Consider the following 20,341-nt stretch of genomic DNA (forward strand, 5'->3'; position numbering starts at 1 on the left):
CACCTGATTTTTCTGAGAGACGTCATTGCAAGATTATTATTATTCAGGATTTCTATAGCGCCAGCAGTTTATGCAGCGCTTTACAATATTAGAGGGAGACAGTACATTTACAATACAATAAAATACAAGAGGATTAAGAGGGCCCTGCTCAGAAGAGCTTACAATCTAATAGGGTGGGGCAGGTGTTACAAGAGGTTGTAAGAATAGGGAATGAGCTGATGGCAGATTAGTTGGCGGTGTGATAGGCTTCCCTGAAGAGATGAGTTTTCAGAGATCACCTGAAAGCAGCTAGAGTAGGAGATAGCCATACAGGTTGAGGTAGAGCATTCCAGAGGATGGGAGAGGCTCTGGAGAAATCCTGGAGACGAGCATGGGAGGAGACAAGGGAGCTTGAGAGTAGGAGGTCTTGAGAGGAGCGGAGAGGACGGTTTGGGTGATATTTGGAGACAAGATTGGTGATGTAGCTCGGGGCAGAGTTGTGAATGGCTTTGTATGTTATGGTAAGTATTTTGAATTTAATTTGCTGGGCAATCGGAAGCCAGTAGGGATTGGCAGAGAGGGGAGGCAGATGCTGAGCGGTTGGTAAGGTGGATAAGCCTGGCAGCAGTGTTCATGATAGACTGAAGAGGGGATAGCCTATGAAGTGGTAGGCCTATGAGAAGGGAGTTGCAGTAGTCGAGGCGAGAAATAACAAGGGAGCGAATGAGTAGCTTAGTGGTTTCAGTTGTTAAAAAGGGGCGAATTTTAGAGATGTTGGGGAGGTGAAGTCTACAAGCTTTTGACAATGATTGGATTTGGGGCTGAAAGGACAGGTCAGAGGGATGTACTTACTTTTGTGAGATACCGTATATACCCATTGTTTAATGATATTTGATTAAAGAGTAATTGGTTAGAGAAAATTCTAGAGATTGTGAATTCATAGCTCATAGGATTTAAGGCTCTTAATATATGCAATTTACTGTATACAGTTAATTTCTATCGCTTGAATTCTTTTCCCTATTTTGAGCGCGAGTGAGGCCTCATGTCTAAGATTTGCCTAAGGCCTCACAAAGCCTAGAGCCACCTCTGCACCTAAAGTCCAGAGCCCTGCCTGACTACTGCTTGGCATCCTCACGCCACCCTTTCATGGGCCCATCGTTACAGCTCTGGGACCATCCCCAAAACCTTCCCACCAGCCCCGACCATCTGGGCCGCTTCTGGATCATCTGTGTTATGGGGCAACCAGCCCGGACACCTCCAGGCCAGCTGCCCCTGGAATCACCGCACCACTGCCACTGCTTGTCCAGTCAACTACATTGTGTTGTCACCGGAGGAAGAGTCATTTTCCGTACCTCCCAGCGAAGTCCAATGTCTAAACTTAGGCACCATGGCCAAAGCCTATCCCAGTGGTGCCATGATGGTTCCTGCTCCTCCTCCTGCACCTGCTGTAAGAAGTGTGGAGAGGTGTAGAGTGGTGCGCTGGCAATAAACACTCCAGTTTCAGGAACAGAGTTTGTATTAAAGTTAAAGTTCAGGAATTCACAACAAGCCTGGCCGGAATGCATCCAACTGGGAACACTCACAGAATGTAACAGCGATGTTTAGCAGAGAAGGTCTCAGATGTGTGTTGATAGAGTCTTTCTTGAGGGGCAGAATGTGGTCTGGTGGGTCTGTGCCCAAATGGGAAGGTCTCCATGAAGCACAGCGTGTCCCTATCATTTCCCTACATGTCTGGAACCTCTCACTGCCGCTAATCACTGTCCCTGTCAGACAGATGACCTGTTCCTACACTACCCACATGCGAAATGCATGCCAAGCAGGGAGCCAGGGCTCTGCCTAACCCAAGATGGCTGCCAGAGTCACATGGGACAGCAGCATGCAAATGGATAGATCCAGACATTACCCAGGTTATCATAGAGGAACCATGTTCCTGTTGACTTCTTCTCCAACTGAATGCCACTGCAGTCAAATGCCACCTACAGTGGAGAAAATAGACTGCACCTGCCTACAAATGGGTCGGCCAACTCATAGACTTTCATTATGAGAAGGAGTAGTAAAGCAGAGTCATGGTGCAATGCTGCACAGCAGAAAGACGATCCTGGGTGTATAGTGAATAAATGTGTACAGATAAATTTCACACACAAATTAGGTTTTAAAAACTTTACACATAGAGCTAAAATTATTTACATTAATATGAAAACCATTGAGTTTACAAAAAATTACTGCTACTGTATTTTTTTTTTTCTTGAGCTGTTAACATTTCTCTGGATATTTTTCTCCTGATTTCCAGATACAATGCTGAAGAACACACCAAACGGTATTTTTCTTACGGAATCAGATCCTGTAGATTATGCGAGGAGACCTTCGTCTTATCTGGAGATGGTCCATGATAGACATGATTACCAAACTAGAGATGGTGATGTGATCATTGGAGGGGTCTTAGAACTATCTGAGCCCGTTACCACAATTTCACCACTTCCCCTTAGCCCGGAAATAGGGCTAATATCATCATGTACGCAGTAAGTAATCTGGGCTGATGGGAAGTCCCAGCTTCTCCCACATGACACCTCCATGTAAAGTCTATGTACAAAACTTTTAACATGTCAGAGCAACATTATCACATTGATGTCATTAAAGCTAAATGCCAAGCAAACTGCTAAATAAACAGATATAAAATATATACACATACAGTATATGTAGATATAGGAATGTAGTTTTATTGCCTTGCATTGCAGCACACCTGATTGGCTCCCTGTGCTGCTTCCCCATTCCCCTCTGCTGTACAAGGACTGCCAGATGCTGATACCCGGTTCTCACCAATCTCCAAACAGTAATTCACTTTGAGGATGAGTTTCACAAAGTCCCTAACAGCAAGCCCACAGCTAGTTAACTCCTTCCTGACTAAACAACAGCAGAAACAGCAACTGAACCTGTGTCGTGAACCTTTTTATGGCGGAGTTCTTATTTTTGCTCCATCTCGGCTGATTGGCTGCGGAAGGCAGAAAAGCTTTCCCTGAGTCAGAAGGTATGATAGGGATGATGGAAAGGTCGAAACTCATACCCATGTCCATGTGGCAGCAAAAAAAATGGATTTTTAATACAAACTTACCTGTAAAATCTATTTCTTGAATTACATGACGAGACACAGAGCCATTAATCATAACATATGGGTTATATAGCCACCTTTAGGTGAAGAACACTGGCACCCAATCAGAATTTATGTCTCCCATATAACCCCCCCCCCCCCCCCCACACACACACACACAGGAAGTGCCTCAGTTTTGTAGCAAGCAATAAAAGGTCCCACAGAAGAGGGGAGGGACCTCTGTGTCTCGTGATGTACTTCAAAAAATGGATTTACAGATAAGTCTGTATTAAAAATCCATTTTTCTTTTCGTACATCACAGAGCCATAAATCATAACATATGGGATGTCCCAAAGCAATGCATCTGAGGGAAGGGGACACCAAAAAATACCGCCATCTGACCCCAAAAGAGGATTACAAAACACTGCGGACAAACTCAGACTCCTCCTGGGTCCCAACATCCACCCGATAGAAACGAGTGAATGTATGCACCGACGACCAGGTCGTGGCCTTGAAAATCTGAGCCATAGAGGCTTGATGGAGATGTGCCCAAGAGGCATCTACTCCTCTGATAGAATGTGCCTTTACAGGAAAAGGTGGAAGCTTTCCTACTAAACCATACGCCTGGGTAATAACCTGGCGAATCCAACAAGTAATCATAGATTTAGGTGCTGCCAACCCCTTTCTGGGGCCTTCTGGCAACACTAACAAGCTCTCCGTCTTGTGAATCTGAGCGGTTTCCTGTAAATAAAACTTAAGTGCACGCATTACATCAAGAGAATGCAATAACTTTTCCTCCTCTGAGTGAGGATCTTTAAAAAGGACGGTAGTATAATCTTCTGATTCAAATGAAAGGCGGTCCCTACCTTGGGCAAAAAATATGGGTTTGGACGTAGCATCACCCTATCTTTATGAAATATCAAGTATGGCTCTTTACAAGAAAGAGCTTCTAGTTCCGATACTCTTCTAGCTAAAGTTATCACAATAAAAAAAAAACAGTTTTCTGGTCAAAAGAACCTGGGGAACCGGCCCCAGAGGCTCAAAAGGCTGTTTTTGCAAAACTGCCAAGACCAAATTCAAGTCCCAAGGACATAATGGTGGCTTCACTGGCGGAAGAAATTGTAACATTCTCCGGACGAAGGTCCGAACCAACAAATGTGAAGCAATCGGTTCCTGGAAGAAAGCCAATAAGGCTGAAATCTGCCCTTTGAAGGGAAGCTAGAATTCTCCCTATTCTCCTGGTTTCACACCAGGCAATGTAAGATTTCCAAGCTCTGTAATAAATATTTCTAGAGACTGGTTTTCTAGCATTTATCATTGTATGAACTGCAGGGTCAGATACACCACGCTCCTTCAGGATTAAGGCTTAAATAGCCAAGCCGTCAAATTTAGAGACTGTACAGCGGGGTTGAATATCGGACCTTGAGAGAGTAGGTCCAGACACAGTGAAAGGACCCAGGGCCTCGTCACTGCCAATCTCTGGATTGGTGCATACCAAACCCTCCTCGGCCATGCCGGAGCTACCAGAATTACTGGTTTCCCCTCTAGCTGGATTCTGCACAACAGGCACAGTATCAGCTGTACCAGAGGAAAGGCATATACTCTTCCCAAGGAGTCACCAAAGCGTCCACTCCGACTGCGAGTGGATCCCTGGTCCTGGACACAAATTTCTTCAAGTTGCTGTTGGAGCCTGGGTGCCAACAGATCTACGTCTGGGACTCCCCAGCGCAGGCAGATTAATTGAAATATCTCAGGGTGTAAGGACCACTCCCCCCCCAAACATCTGTTGACGACTTAAAAAGTCTGCCTGCCAGTTCTCTATTGCCGAAATAAAGACTGCTGTTAGGCATGGCACAAACTTCTCTGCCCATGACAGGATGAGGTCCACCTCTTTCTGGGCTGACCGACACTTTGTGCCTCCTTGATGGTTGATATAAGCCACAGCCGTGGCATTGTGGGATTGTATCCTGACAGGATGACCCTGAAGCCTGAACGTCCAGAATTTCAAAGCCCGACTGACTGCTCAGATTTCCAAAATGTTGATGGGGAGACTTTTCTCTAACCCGAGACCATTTCCCCTGGAGAGTGGCTCCCTCCAATTTTTATCTTTTGTTTCTACCGTAGGAAGAAGCAGTTGAACGAATTTCTTTGTATTGTAAAAAACAGGACCGATTTAAAACACTTGACCCATGCATGAACAAATGCTTTGAGGAATGCGCCACTGATGCAGTTCATTTGGCATGTCAGAAAACAAGCAATATTTTGAGCTATTTAAACCCTCACACTTTAGGAAACTTTGGGGTTTTGTTATCTAGTGTTATAAAAAATTAATGGCCAAGGGAAGACCAAGGCAATCATGTTAAAGACAGTGATGAAGTTCTAGAACATTTATTAAAATGGCCTGATGCTACCTACATGTTTAAACTTTATGCATCCTGAGCCACCGCAGCCATTAGGGTCTCCCATTCCGGCATACGCCAGCTAATACCATCTGCTTGTCACCTATCATCATCTGGTAAGTTTGTTTAGGACATTTGGTGTTGCAGTCACAGCATGTTTGGGATCTTGGCATTCCCTATGGGCATTTTGGATATAGCTATCTGGTAAGCCGCAGTCCTGTTGGTGGAGGGGTTCGTTCACATCACAACACAATTTATGCTTCTCTAATTTTCACTTCTGGTAAGAAGTACCTGTTGGATTTGTTGGTGGAGGTTTTTCATTCTTTCACTTTTTTATTTTTATTTTTTGGCACTGTGGTGACTCACATCTTGAGATAGTGCCATTCATATTTTTCATATTTTTTTATTTTCATTACCCCACTATTGTTGTTTGGTTTTACGCTATGGCGTTTTCACTTTTATCCCGCATATAACTACACCATCGAGGGGGATTGGTCCGGTCCACGAGATCCTTTGTGAAGTGTCCTTGGTGAAAACGTCAGGATTTGTGTTCTTATTTGGCACGTGTTTATTTGGTTTCTGGTAAGCCTCCCATTCATATGGATATTCCACAAGTCACCATTTAATACTTGGTTTCATGGACTCTATGGACAATTTATCTAAAGTCTGATACAATTTGAACATTGTTTGATCACTTTTAGCGTGACTTTTTAATATTATTATTAATTATTCCCTCCAGAACTACTCCCCAGCCAGAGAGACTGGCATCTGTAGTGACTAAATTCCAAGTCACTGGAAGAAAGGATTTCCCTTTCTCCAAATTTCTGGTCAATAACCACCAATTTAGACTCTGACGTACTCTTGGTACCAGAGACATGGGTCGGTCCACAGACTGAACCTTTCTGCTCCAGGTAGACAGAATGTTGTTCTGCAAGGGTCTGGCATGGAACTGGGCATAGGGTATTGCCTCGAATGCAGACACCATTTTCCCCAGTAACATCATGCAAAGACGTATAGAAGGATATCTCAGCCTTACTAAGGACCGAACCTGACCCTTCAGGTCTGAGACCTTCCTTGCTGGCAAGAATATCTTTGTCTGCATTGTGTCCACAAGAAGACCCAGATATTCCAGAGGTTGAACTGGCTGTAATGCTGAATTTACCAAGTTCAGTATCCAACCCAGACATTCTAAGAACTGTACTGTCTGAAGGACATTTTGGCTTAGAGCCAAAGCTGATCGATCTATTGTAGATAATGGACATACAGTAGATATTAAACAATACCTCTAAGTATACCAGTAGCGCAAACTAAGCAAAAAGAAAGTGCCATAAATAGTGTAAGTACAACTAATAGAACTACACAAAGTCCAACTGTTCCACAGATGTCACACTAGCAGCAGGAAATGGTCATAATAGCATATAACTGTCCATGCTCCTTCAATCCATCTCCTGGGATGATTGGATATACAAGTGTATTTCTCAAAAAGGGTCACCACCACCACCGTGCTCCAAGGGGGGAGGAAAAATGCCCACTCACCAGATGCTGTGGCCCAACCCACTTTCGTGTTTGAGCATTCAAGCTTATAAAGTTGGTCACTGGTCCGAGTTATCCACACCGGGAGTCACACCAACACAGCTAATAGAAGCTCGGCAGCATATGGAGAGAAAAGGACAGTCCCAATAGCGTGATACCGTTTTTAAAAAGATTTATTCAATATAAAATAAGGTAACACACTCACATTTTCTATATATCATCAATCGCATATCACAGTGAATATTAGGAGAGGGATGCCCTTCTGGAGATGATGCCCAGGCTCCACGCCGTGGACCTCGCGCCTTCCGGGTGTCCCGAACTTCTCTGACGTAAAACTGGTTACACCGCCTGGTCACGCCCCGACGCGTTTTGTGATTTTCACTTCTTCCCCGGGAGCGTGACCGCGACGGCTCGGCGGTAACCTTAAATACCCGTACCCATCACCCATCAGGGCGGGGCCGGGATTCACGTCTTCGGCCATTGGTTGTTACTATGGTGCTCTGACCAATAGCGGACTAGGTTCACCAAGTGACCTTCTATCATGCCGCTGATGTCTATGGTAAGTCGCCCTTCAACCCGGAACTGTAACACTACTCACAGACCGGAAGTCTATCTCCCATTCTGCGGGGGGCAGACTATGGAAAAGAATTCCTAACGAGCACCACACCTTAACTAACCAATGGACCGATGTTGCACATTGCCAGAGTATATATAAAAATTTATAAAACTATAACATAAGATCATATATACTATCACCTCCCATTGGTAGCTAGTATCATGCTCTGACCAATGGTATCTTAGTACCCGGCCCAATCAGCTTACATCCTATTAATATATAACCTTTGGCCCGGAACAATAATATAAACCCACGGCCGGATTAGTAATAGATCGGCCAGATATCCTATTATAGATATCCCTTGGGACCTTAGAACAGCCAATACTGGAGCTAGAATCTTGGAGCTGTGGCTAACCTGAAGGGTAGGGCCACCAATTGCGTAGGAACCTTTGATGAGCCTGGAATATAGGCACGTGAAGATATGCATCCTTGATGTCTATAGATGCAAGAAATTCCTTCCCTTGCAGGAGGTTACAACTGAACGAATTGACTCCACCCGGAAGGTATGAACGTTCTGAAACTGGTTTAAAGCTTTGAGATCCAGAATAGGTCTCACGTCCCCATTTGGTTTTGGGACTACAAACAGGTTTGAGTAAAAACCCTTGAACCTTTCATCTTCCGGAACCTCCATTATTACTTTTTGAGCCTTCAGCTGGTCTAATGCCAGAAAGAGAGATTTTCTTTTTAAGAGATCTGTTGGTACACTTGACCTTATAAACCTGGGATACGGGAACACCGAAATCCCACTTTGTACTCCTGTGAAATGGTGGAGATAACCCAGTTGTCTTGGATTAATTCCACCCAAACCTTTGAGAACTGCCACAGTCTATCCCAAGTGAGTGGGGGCACCTCTTCACAGAGAGGGATTGGAAGAAGACTTGGCTGATTTCTGGGTCCAGGGCTTTTTCTGACCCTGCTCTGAAAGCTTTGTTCCGGATCCAGATGGTTGAGGCCATTGCCACTGTCTGGAAGTAGAAGCACTGGTATTATGAGTGCTGGGGATTTTGAAAGAAGGACGCTTGCTCTTCCTTGTTACGGGCAGCAACCTACTCTTCCCCATCGAGATCTTTGACTCTCCTCCCCCCCCAGATCTTTTGGATATATTTATCCAGATCATTACCAAAAAGGCTTTCTCCCTGAAAAGGAAAGCCAGCCAGTAATTTTTTACATGGTAATTCCAGAGACCAATTTTTTAACCAAAGGATTCTGCGCATATGCACTGATATCAGAGCAAATCATGACATTTGCCTTATGGAGTCCGTAAGAGCATCCACTGCAAAGCATAAAGTGTGAGGTAGATCTGACAGATCTTCCACAGACTCTTCTTGAGAAGGAACTGTCTTGGCCACTCACTTCATACGATCTTTCAAAGACTGACACTCCTATGGCCGCTACTGCTGGTTGTATCGCAGAACCTGCAACCACAAAGGAGGCTTTCAATAAAGATTCCAACTTTTTATCTGCTGGATCTTTAAAGACATGGGCATGGAAGTCCAACCAACATAGATCCCCTAGACATTTTATGATTTATGTGTAGCTCTGCCCCCTTGGGAGCTGCTGAGAATGGATTCCCCTGGGTTACCCATAACAACAGGCAAATAAACTTATTGCTTTAAGTGCTCGGCTCAGTCAATGAACAGTCCAGGGGATTTGGTTTTTTTTTGTATTTATTTGGAACTCGGATCGGATGGGAGAAGGGATGAGTGGGATACTCCAACTAGTAACTATGCACAAACTTGAGGACAATTATCTATGGTGTGTGCTCCAAGGCCACTGCTTCACTTTGCCTGAGGTGAAGATTTCAAAGATGGACTATATGTTAAATTTCTCTGTTTCTCTTCAGGGTCTAACTTGGCACCCCCTTTCTTACTCGCTGTGTATGCTGTCTCTTGTCCACTGACTTCCCTGGAGTGGTCCCCTTCCTGGGCAGACCCCTGGCAAGCTCCCTGGTACTCCCCAACACTGTTTTTTACAGGAATCTCTGCCACTGCTCCACTGTCAGTATCCTCTGGACCTCACTTCTCAGCTTCACACTCCAGGTCCACTAGGCCGACTGCCTGTGACCACTTTCCAACCTGACAGGAGGAGAGACAGCCGTCACCCTCCTCCTGGGACCTGGCTTCCCGCCCAAAGACATTTTGTCACATGTGCCCTTGGCTTTTATAACATATCTCAGAATGCACTGCTGTTGTGCCCTCCCACTGTGACCGTCACAAAAGCCTGTGTGTCACTGGCTGGGTTTCCTCCACTGTCCAACAGGCTCCCCTATTGGATACAGTGGGGACACTCCCTCAGACCAAGTCAATCACACCTGGACACATGTAACAGGCAATTCTAGAAATCCTGCTCCCCGATAAGCAGAAGAGCAAACAAATGCCTTTGCCTAGCACCAACTAGGAGGGTGCTGCATATGAATTGTTTCATTAATCTTTGTGTAGTTATTCATGCTTTTGTTGTAATATTTCTCTCATGTAAATTGTGTGGAGAGAAATGGTCTGCCTCTGAATAAACTTACACCGTCCCCTGGGGTAAATTTGCAAATAATTGAGTAACCAGGTTGGTAGGCGACTTCTAGGGATGAGAAAGGGAGAGAAATGGGGGGAGAAAATCTACCAAACTCTGGGTATGGGGATTTAAATATGCCGACATATCAACAACCAGGACCAAAATGAAAAAGATAATAATTTATTTTTTTAATGTTGAAAATAACATACAATAAAATGTATATATTAGTCTAGAAGTCATATAAACATCACAATCCATATCTAAAATACATCTTGTAGATCAACGTGTTTCGCAGAGCTTCTTTAGGATCCAAGAGAATATTTGTTCAGACAGACTTTCATTAAATCACAATCTCTAGAATAAACAATAATCCATATCAACATACAGTATATTAAATGTAATTTGTATGAGAAAAAAAATAATAATAGGGGGGGGGAGGGGAAAGGGAGAGGGACAGAAGAAGGAGGAAAGGTGTAAGTCATCAGACTGAATCGGGCCTACGGGGGGGGGGGGGGGGGGAGAATTCCAAAAAATTGGAAGGCGGAAGGGAGGGTTACAAAGCATAAACCAGGGATCCTCAAACTGCGGCCCTCCAGCTGTTGCGGAACTACACTTCCCATGAGGCATTGTAAAACTCTAACATCATTCACAGATATGACTAGGCATGAAGGGAGTTGTAGCTCCAGAACAACTGGAGGGCCATAGTTTGAAGACCCCTGGCATAAACCATATATAACTATCCTTACCCTTTATTAGCAAGTAAAAACCTTCTGCAGAAATTAGTGGTGTATGATGACATCTTGAAACCTATATAGGCTGCAACTAGGGAATTTACAGCAAAAAGCAAAAAAGAAAAGAAACAAAAGACAAAAAAGATAAGTAAATGGTGTGAGTACTGTGAGTAAGGAGGAACCCCGAAGGGGGTATAAAGTGTGTAATGAAGAGGCACGTATAAAGTGCAAAAAGTGAATATATCAATACCTGAGAGACAAAGTGATCAAAGAGTGCCCATTTATTAATTCTGGGATTATCGTTCCAACCTCCCCCTCGTTGAAGAGTATGGTCTGGTAATATCATTTACAGTTTGGATTATATCCACTCATTTTGTAGAATAAGGAATTAATATGCCTGTGCAGAGTGTATATACCATACACAGGTATATAGATATGCTTATTTTTTGTCTGCATATCTTCCTTTCCCTCTCCTTCTTTCCTCTTCCCCTTTCCTACTTCCCTCTCCCTTCCCCCACCCCCCTTTCCCCCTTGTTTGTGTACTTCATTGACTTTATCTGACCATCGTCCTTTCTCCTGGGTTACCGGAAACCTTTATATGTTCCTAGATAATTATAGCCTTTCAGGTGGATCAGGAATTATTGCAGCATTCTGCAGATTTGGCAGGTGCTGCGTTTTATGATGTGCCTATTACTGATGGCCATGGCTCGTTTTAATTTTGTTCTTTCCGTTTCCCTTTGTGGTTTTGATTTCTTGGGGCTATATTTAGTGTTATTCCTTGGTATGGTTCCCCATGACTGTTTTAGTCGAACGGCCTCCTGGCCCTGGTTAGCCGGAGGTTTTCTTTCCAGCTGAGCTGCGTGTGAACATACATGTCATTTCCGATTACGACAACCGGAACTGACACCCGAGAGATAAGGAACATCCTCCGCATGCACGCCTTGTTTGGCGGCATTTGCAGGTGGATGTGGGGGGCGGGAGGCGTGCAGAAGAGGAGGTTCTTTCTTCCCCTATTTATAGGGTTTTTTGAGGAGGCATACGTGGTGGATGTTTGTTTTTTGTAATCAATATTTGAACCTGCCAAGTACAATTTTGCGATTTGTGTCTGTTAAACCAGTAAGTATTCATAGATGTCTTTTTCTCTGTTACTCTTTTGGATACAGGGATTATCTCCTCTAAAGTGTTGTATTTATCCACCTTTAAGGTACTTGATCGTAGGATTCATCTGGCTGTTTCTTGCTGTATTTTACACGGTTTATTTGCCTGTATGTACTTCAATTCTGGTTGGTCTTGGAATATATGAGTAATTTTTATCTAGGGTTTGGGAATGATTTGGTGAGTCTCCTTAGCTAATAACTCTTATCATCTATTTCTTTTTTTTTTCCTTTCTTATTATTATTCTTATTTGTAGCAGTTTTTGTGGGTCTGCCATTGTTACCGGTTACCTCCCCAGCCCATGTGAGCTGCGACCCTGGGTGTGAGAACTGAAGCATTGACAACTCCGGCATCTTTGTAGTTTTTATTGTATTTTAAGGGGGTGGGAGAAGGGAATGAGTGGGATACTCCTTTAGGCTTCAACTAGATACCCTTGGGACTTTGTTCCTGAAAAATGCCCATTGGCGCTTCCTTGACGCCAGCGGGCACCAGCCAATGCTCACTAGCTCTGAGAACACTCTATAACTCAATAGAAGTGCTGAATCCTCGACTTGAAGTCCAGAAGATCAAGGACTGTGAACTGTAGAACTACTGACACAGTTATTCTGCAAAAATTCACTGAATACTTCCCTCCCGCCTTGCACTGGCTTGAGGTAGTATGTTGTAGAATTCTGTAAAGCTGTAACTTCCAACTGACACACTCTGTACAATTCAGGGCCCAACTGAAGGTGCCCCCTTTAACCTTGAACTCTTCGGGGTTCACTGACTATGTACCCCCCTCTGCAACTTCAGGGCCCTCAACCTAGGTACCCCCTTTACAGCTAGCTGACACTGGATCCCAGAACCTCTTCCGAAGAGGTCCCCTCTGACTTCAGGTAGACCCCCAGGGGCAATTCTCAGTACTCACGACCTGTGTAGGCTTTCCTGGGATTGGACCCCTCTCGCTCTCTCCAGGTTCTCGGCACACCGGATCCCCTCAGCTCAACTCAGCACTCTCTGTATTCTCAGGCGACACCCCGAGATATCCGCTTCCTCAGACAGGAGGAGAGACAGCCGCACTCTCCTTCCTGGGACTCTGCTCCCCACCAAAGATGCCGTGTCACGCACTTCCCCCAAACTTATACCCACTCCTAGAATCCTTTGCAGCATAATCTGCCTTCTGGGGTAGTTACAGTACAAGCTGGGATGTGTCCCCTGATTGGGCTTCCTCCACTGCCCTATCAGGAGCCTTCTCACAGGAGCCAGTGGGGATACTTCCCTCTCAGCAGGCACATCTGGAAGCCCTGACACCCTAACTAAATAAATCACAGCCCTGCTGTTAGGCAGACAAGGCCCACTATACATTTTCCTAGCACCTACCTGTAGGGTGCTACATATTTTATATTTTTTATTTATTTATTCATTTTTTTATATTTTTTATATTTTTTATTTTTGGGCTTTGGTTATCATGGTGCGCATTTTCCTCGCACTCATCACTTATGCTGTGCACCTCTTCACCATCGCAATATATTTGCTACGCACTTCTTTGCGCTGCACTTTTTTATTTTTATTTACAACTTTTTTGGCTGTTTGGCCCTCACTCTGTATGGGCACTCTTTGATCACTTTGTCTCTCAGGTATTGATATATTCACTTTTTGCACTTTATACGTCCCTCTTCATTACACACTTTATACCCCCTTCGGGGTTCCTCCTTACTCACGGTACTCACACCATTTACTTATCTTTTTTGTCCTTTGCTTCTTTTCTTTTTTGCTTTTTGCTGTAAATTCCCTAGTTGCAGCCTATATAGGCTTCAAGATGTCATCATACACCACTAATTTCTGCAGAAGTTTTCTACTTTCTAATAAAGGGTAAGGATAATTATATATGGTTTATGCTTTGCAACCCTCCCTTCCACCTTCCAATTATTTGGAATTCTCCCCCCATCCCCCCCCCGATGGCCCGATTCAGTCTGATGACTTACACCTTTCCTCCTTCTTCCGTCCCTCTCCCTTTCTATTATTATTTTTTTTCTCATACAAATTACATTTAATATACAGTGCCTTGCGAAAGTATTCGGCCCCCTTGAACTTTGCGACCTTTTGCCACATTTCAGGCTTGAAACATAAAGATATAAAGCTGTAAATTTTTTTGAAGAATAAACAACAAGTGGGACACAATCATGAAGTGGAACAAAATTTATTGGATATTTCAAACTTTTTTAACAAATAAAAAACTGAAAAATTGGGCGTGCAAAATAATTCAGCCCCCTTAAGTTAATACTTTGTAGTGCCACCTTTTGCTACGATTACAGCTGTAAGTGGCTTGGGGTATGTCTCTATCTGTTTTGCACATCGAAAGACTGAAATTTTTGCCCATTCCTCCTTGCAAAACAGCTCGAGCTCAGTGAGGTTGGATGGAGAGCGTTTTTGAACAGCAGTTTTCAGTTCTTTCCACAGATTCTCGATTGGATTCAGGTCTGGACTTTGACTTGGTCATTCTAACACCTGGATATGTTTATTTGTGAACCATTCTATTGTAGATTTTGCTTTATGTTTTGGATCATTGTCTTGTTGGAAGACAAATCTCCGTCCCAGTCTCAGGTCTTTTGCAGACTCCATCAGGTTTTCTTCTAGAATGGTCCTGTATTTGGCTCCATCCATCGTCCCATCAATTTTAACCATCTTCCCTGTCCCTGCTGAAGAAAAGCAGGCCCAAACCATGATGCTGCCACCACCATGTTTGACAGTGGGGATGGTGTGTTCAGGGTGATGAGCTGTGTTGCTTTTACACCAAACATAACGTTTTGCATTGTTGCCAAAAAGTTTGATTTTGGTTTCATCTGACCAGAGCACCTTCTTCCACATGTTTGGTGTCTCCCAGGTGGCTTGTGGCAAACTTTAAACAACACTTTTTATGGATATCTTTAAGAAATGGCTTTCTTCTTGCCACTCTTCAATAAAGGCCAGATTTGTGCAGTATACGACTGATTGTTGTCCTATGGACAGAGTCTCCCACCTCAGCTGTAGATCTCTGCAGTTCATCCAGAGTGATCATGGGCCTCTTGGCTGCATCTTTGATCAGTCTTCTCCTTGTATGAGCTGAAAGTTTAAAGGGACGGCCAGGTCTTCGTAGATTTGCAGTGGTCTGATACTCCTTCCATTTCAATATTATCGCTTGCACAGTGCTCCTTGTGATGTTTAAAGCTTGGGAAATCTTTTTGTATCCAAATCCGGCTTTAAACTTCTCCACAACAGTATCTCAGACCTGCCTGGTGTGTTCCTTGTTCTTCATGATGCTCTCTGCGCTTTAAACGGACCTCTGAGACTATCACAGTGCAGGTGCATTTATACGGAGACTTGATTACACACAGGTGGATTCTATTTATCAGCATTAGTCATTTGGGTCAACATTGGATCATTCAGAGATCCTCACTGAACTTCTGGAGAGAGTTTGCTGCACTGAAAGTAAAGGGGCTGAATAATCTTGCACGTCCCATTTTTCAGTTTTTTATTTGTTAACAGTTTGAAATATCCAATAAATTTTGTTCCACTTCATGATTGTGTCCCACTTGTTGTTGATTCTTCACAAAAAATTATAGTTTTATATCTTTGTTTGAAGTCTGAAATGTGGCAAAAGGTCGCAAAGTTCAAGGGGGCCGAATACTTTCGCAAGGCACTGTATGCTGATATGGATTATTGTTTATTCTATAGATTATGATTTAATGAATGTCTGTCTGAACAAATATTGTCTTGGATCCTGAAGAAGCTCTGCTGAGCGAAACACGTTGGTCTACAAGATGTATTTTAGATATGGATTGTGATGTTTATATGACTTCTAGACTAATATATACATTTTATTGTATGTTATTTTCAACAATAAAAAACTAAATTATTATCTTTTTTATTTTGGTCCTGGTTGTTGATATATCGGCACATTTAAATCCCCATACCCAGAGTTTTGTAGATTTTCTCCCCCTATTTCTCTCCCTTTCCGTTCCCTTTCCCCATCCCTCAAAGTCACCTACCAACCTTAATAGTTCTCTCACTCACAGAATTTTTTCATAAGATGCAACTAGGAAAATGTTGATCCTTGGGCTGGTGGACATGTTTTGCTGCCATATTCAGTTTTGTGTTAGGAATAGAGTTGAGCGGACACCTGGATGTCCGTGTTCAGCGGGTTCGGCCGAACTTGAAAAAAAAGTCTGGGTCCGTGTCCCGGACTTTTGCCGAACTTTACCCGGAAACCGAACCCCATTGAAGTCAATGGGGACCCGAACTTTCAGGCACTAAAATGGCTCTAAAACACCAATGGAAAGGGCTAGAGTGCTGCAAATGGCAGAAAAATGTAGTTAAGAGCATGGCAAAATAAAACAATGTTCTTCATCTCTGAAGGACGAGGCCCATATGTGTCAGGGTCCGGACTGGTAGCAGGAGCGGTGCAGGGAGTGGATCCGCTGTGTCAGTGAGGGATTGGCGTGGACCGTACCAGAGGATCGGTTCGAAGTAGTTACTGGTTTTCAGCAGAGCCCGCCGCAAGGCGGGATGGGCTTGCTGCGGCGGTAACTACCAGGTCGTGGCCTCTGGTAGCGGCTCAACCTCACCGACTGCTGATATAGGCGTAGTACAAGAGGGACAGGCAGAGGCGTAGTCAGACGTAGCAAAGGTCAGGGCAGGCAGCACAGGTTGAGAGGCGGTAGTCGTTAGCAAAGGATTCAGCAACAGGCAAAGGATAACACAGGTAACGCTTTCACTAAGGCAACAAGGCAACAAAGATCCGGCAAGGGCAAGAAGGGGCAGGTCACTTATATATGAAACAGGAAACAGGGAACAGGGAACAGGGAACAGGTGTAACGCTCATGCGTTTTTTGTTAGTGAATGGATTTGCAGCTGCAGAATTGTTACACTCAGTAGTCGTGTAGAGATTCTGTTGAACATATCCAACTCTCAGGACTTCATCACCCTGCACAGCCTGTTTATGCAATATACACACACTCAATTTGATGTTACTGGAGTGACAGAAATAGTGATAGTATATAGGTGAGAGACAGGCTATAGTATAGTGAGCACTCAGTAGTAGTATTTAGGAGAGTGACAGGTGATGGTAGTATGCAGATGGGTTCTAATATCATGTATAGTACAGGTGGTAGGGGATAGCAGATGAAGTATACAAGACAGAATAACCTAGTGCAAGGATAGTTGATGATAGTCCCAAGAGCTAGCAATCTATGCAGATGGTAGGAATAGCTTAGATAGAGATAGTCCTTGTATATGCAGTAGATGGTAGTGGAAGTATAGGTTAGTAAGGAATCCCCTGCGGGGTACTTATCACTTGGATAGTTAGTAGTAACAAAGTTCAGTAGTGAGGGGTGATCCGGTAGCGGGATACGGGAACGGCAGCGAGGTTCCGGCTCAATTCAGGCAAGGGTATAGCCAGCAGCTCCAGCTTCACAAGACAAGGTAAGGTGAACATGCGGTTTGAACGAGCAATGAGTGAGAACAAACCGGCGATTGAAATAGCCGCTCATAGCGGCACTCGGTGATGATGTCATCGCCCTTAAAGGTATATGCGTCCCATTTGTATAGAAAGATGGGACGCAATGTTTAGAAGAGAAATGGAAATAAGGGTACCAGAGGTACCAGAACATTACAACAGGGAACAGAGAACAGGAAACAGGAAGGGAGGTTTGGACCAGGCACCAATTACTGGTGCACTGGCCCTTTATATTTCAAACAGCCGGCGTGCACGCGCCCTATGGTGCAGGGATGCGCACGCTGGGAACCACGTGAGCGGGGAGCGGAGGAGAGAGCCGAAGCGGGCACAGGTGAGTGGATCTGGGACGAACGCCGCGAGCTCTCTGGTCCAGGAGCAGGGATCGGGGCGCTCAGCATTACAATATGGAGTAGGAGGGAGGTTGAGGTGGTGGTGGATGTGGCGGTGTCATAGGCGTGCGCACAGGGTGTGCCGGGTGTACCTGGGCACACACTAATCACCTAGGGCACATTAGCATTATCGCTCTGTTTGCCAGTGAGAAGATGGGAAAGATCTCCCTTGGACCTGCTCTGCTCTATTTCACTTTGCCAGCAGGGAGAGTAATGTATCAGGGCCATGTACATGTAGGCAAACACATGCATGTGTATTTAAACTTTGGGGTGCACACCCTAATGCAATAGGCTGCGCACACCTATGGGCGGTGTAGGTGGAAGCGGCGGTGGAGGAGGACGAGGTAGCCAACACTGCTTTTTTTCAGTCATTTTAAATGAGGGTACACCCCAAAAGAGTGAGAAAGAGCAAAAATAGAACAATGGCTGGGTAAGGTCGGTATCCATCTCTATTCTGCACAAGGTACAGAAAAGTCCCGTGGGATCCATGCCTGGTTCATTTTAATGAACGTGAGCTTGTCCACATTGTCTCTGGACAGGCGGCTGCGCTTGTCTGTGATAACGCCCCCAGCAGTGCTAAATATACGTTCAGATAATACACTGGCTGCAGGGCACGCCAGCACCTCCAAGGCGTAAAGGGCAAGCTCAGGCCATGTGCCCAACTTGGAGACCCAGAAGTTGAAAGGGGCAGACCCGTCATTCAGTATGTCTAGGCGTGTGCACACATACTGCTCCACCATGTTGGTGAAATGCTGCCTCCTGCTAAGACGTTCCATATGAGCTGCTGGTGCTGCTGTTTGTTGTGGCGTGCTGACAAAGCTTTTCCACATTTCGGCCATGCTAACCCTGCCTTCTGAGGTGCTGGCGGTGCCCTGGTTGCGTTGGCGACCTCTTCCTCCTCCTCCTCCGCCTTGTGCTTCCACTGTGGCCCCGCTGTCAGGTGGGAATGCCAGCAGCATCGCGTCTAACAGCGTGCGCTTGTACTCGCGCATCTTGCGATCGCGCTCCAGTGAGTGAATTAAGGACGGTACGTTGTCCTTTTAATGGGGATCCAGCAGCGTGGCCACCCAGTAATCAGCACAAGTTAGAATGTGGGCAACTTGGCGGTCGTTGTGGAGACACTGCAGCATGTAATCGCTCATGTGTGCCAGGCTGCCCAGAGGCAACGAAAGGCTGTCCTCTGTGGGAGGTGTATCGTCTGTGTCCTCTGTATCCCCCCAGCCACGCACCAGTGATGGCCATGAGCTGGCCTGGGTGCCACCCTGCTGTGAATATGGTTCCATCTCCTCCTCCATCTCCTCCTCCTCATCCTCCTCATCCTCCAGAACTGTGCCCCTACTGGACAATTGTGTCCCTGGCGTTTGTGTGTGCAGGAACCCACCCTCGGAGCCCCTTGCGAATGACTGCCCTAAAAGCCTTGGAAATGTTACCTCTTCATCCTCCTCCTCCTCCTCATCCTGTGCCACATCCTCTTCCATCATCGCCCGAATTGTTTTTTCAAGGAGGCATAGAAGTGGGATAGTTAAGCTGACAACGGCGTCATCGGCACTGGCCATGTTGGTGGAGTACTCAAAACAGCGCAACAAGGCACACAGGTCTCGCATGGAGGCCCAGTTATTGGTGGTGAAGTGGTGCTGTTCCGCAGAGCGACTCACGCGTGCGTGCTGCAGCTGAAACTCCACTATGGCCTGCTGCTGCTCGCACAGTCTTTCCAGCAAGTGCAAGGTGGAGTTCCACCTTGTGGGCACATCACATATGAGGCGGTGAGCGGGAAGGCTGAAGTTACGCTGCAGCGCTGACAGGCGAGCAGCAGCAGGGTGAGAACGCCGAAAGTGCGCACAGACGGCCCGCACTTTCTGCAGCAGCTCTGACATATCGGGATAATTTTTAAGGAACCTCTGCACCACCAAATTCAGCACATGCGCCAGGCAAGGGATGTGCGTCAAACCGGCTAGGCCCAGAGCTGCTATGAGATTTCGCCCGTTATCGCACACCACCAGGCCGGGCTTGAGGCTCGCTGGCAGCAACCACTCATTTGTCTGCTGTCCCATGCTCCTCCACAACTCCTGCGCGGTGTGGTTTTTCCCCCAAACAGGCAAGTTTTAAAACTGCCTGCTGTCGTTTACCCCTGGCCGTGCTGAAGTTGGTGGTGAAGGTGTTACGCTGACCGGATGAGGAGGCGGTAGAGGACGAGGAAGCGGAGTAGGAGGAGTTAGGAACAGGAGGCAAACTGAAGCGCCCTGCAATCCTCGGTGGTGGAAGGACATGCGCCAAATTGCTATCCGCCTCAGGCCCATCCGCCACTGCATTTACCCAGTGTGCCGTTAGGGAGATATAACGCCCCTGACCGTGCTTGCTGGTCCACGTATCGGTAGTTAGGTGGACCTTGGCACAGATGGCGTTGAGCAGTGTACACCTGATTTTTTCCCCCACTTGGTTGTGCAGGGAAGGGATGGCTTGCCTGGAAAAGTAGTGG

The 20,341-nt window shown here is 45.5% G+C and overlaps 2 protein-coding genes across 2 annotated transcripts in view; one reads left to right on the top strand and one right to left on the bottom strand.

Moving 5' to 3' along the window:
* The window catches only part of LOC309550692 (uncharacterized protein), a 388,598-nt gene that overhangs the window by 206,863 nt on the left and 161,394 nt on the right, over positions 1 to 20,341 (bottom strand). The gene's annotated exons all lie outside the window — the stretch shown is intronic.
* Positions 1 to 20,341, top strand: part of LOC309550706 (uncharacterized protein) — a 1,733,163-nt gene that overhangs the window by 126,055 nt on the left and 1,586,767 nt on the right. The window lies entirely within an intron of this gene.

This window comes from Pelophylax lessonae (assembly GCF_965119305.1).
Source record: "Pelophylax lessonae genome assembly, chromosome: 3".
In the NCBI taxonomy this organism is placed as follows: domain Eukaryota; kingdom Metazoa; phylum Chordata; class Amphibia; order Anura; family Ranidae; genus Pelophylax; species Pelophylax lessonae.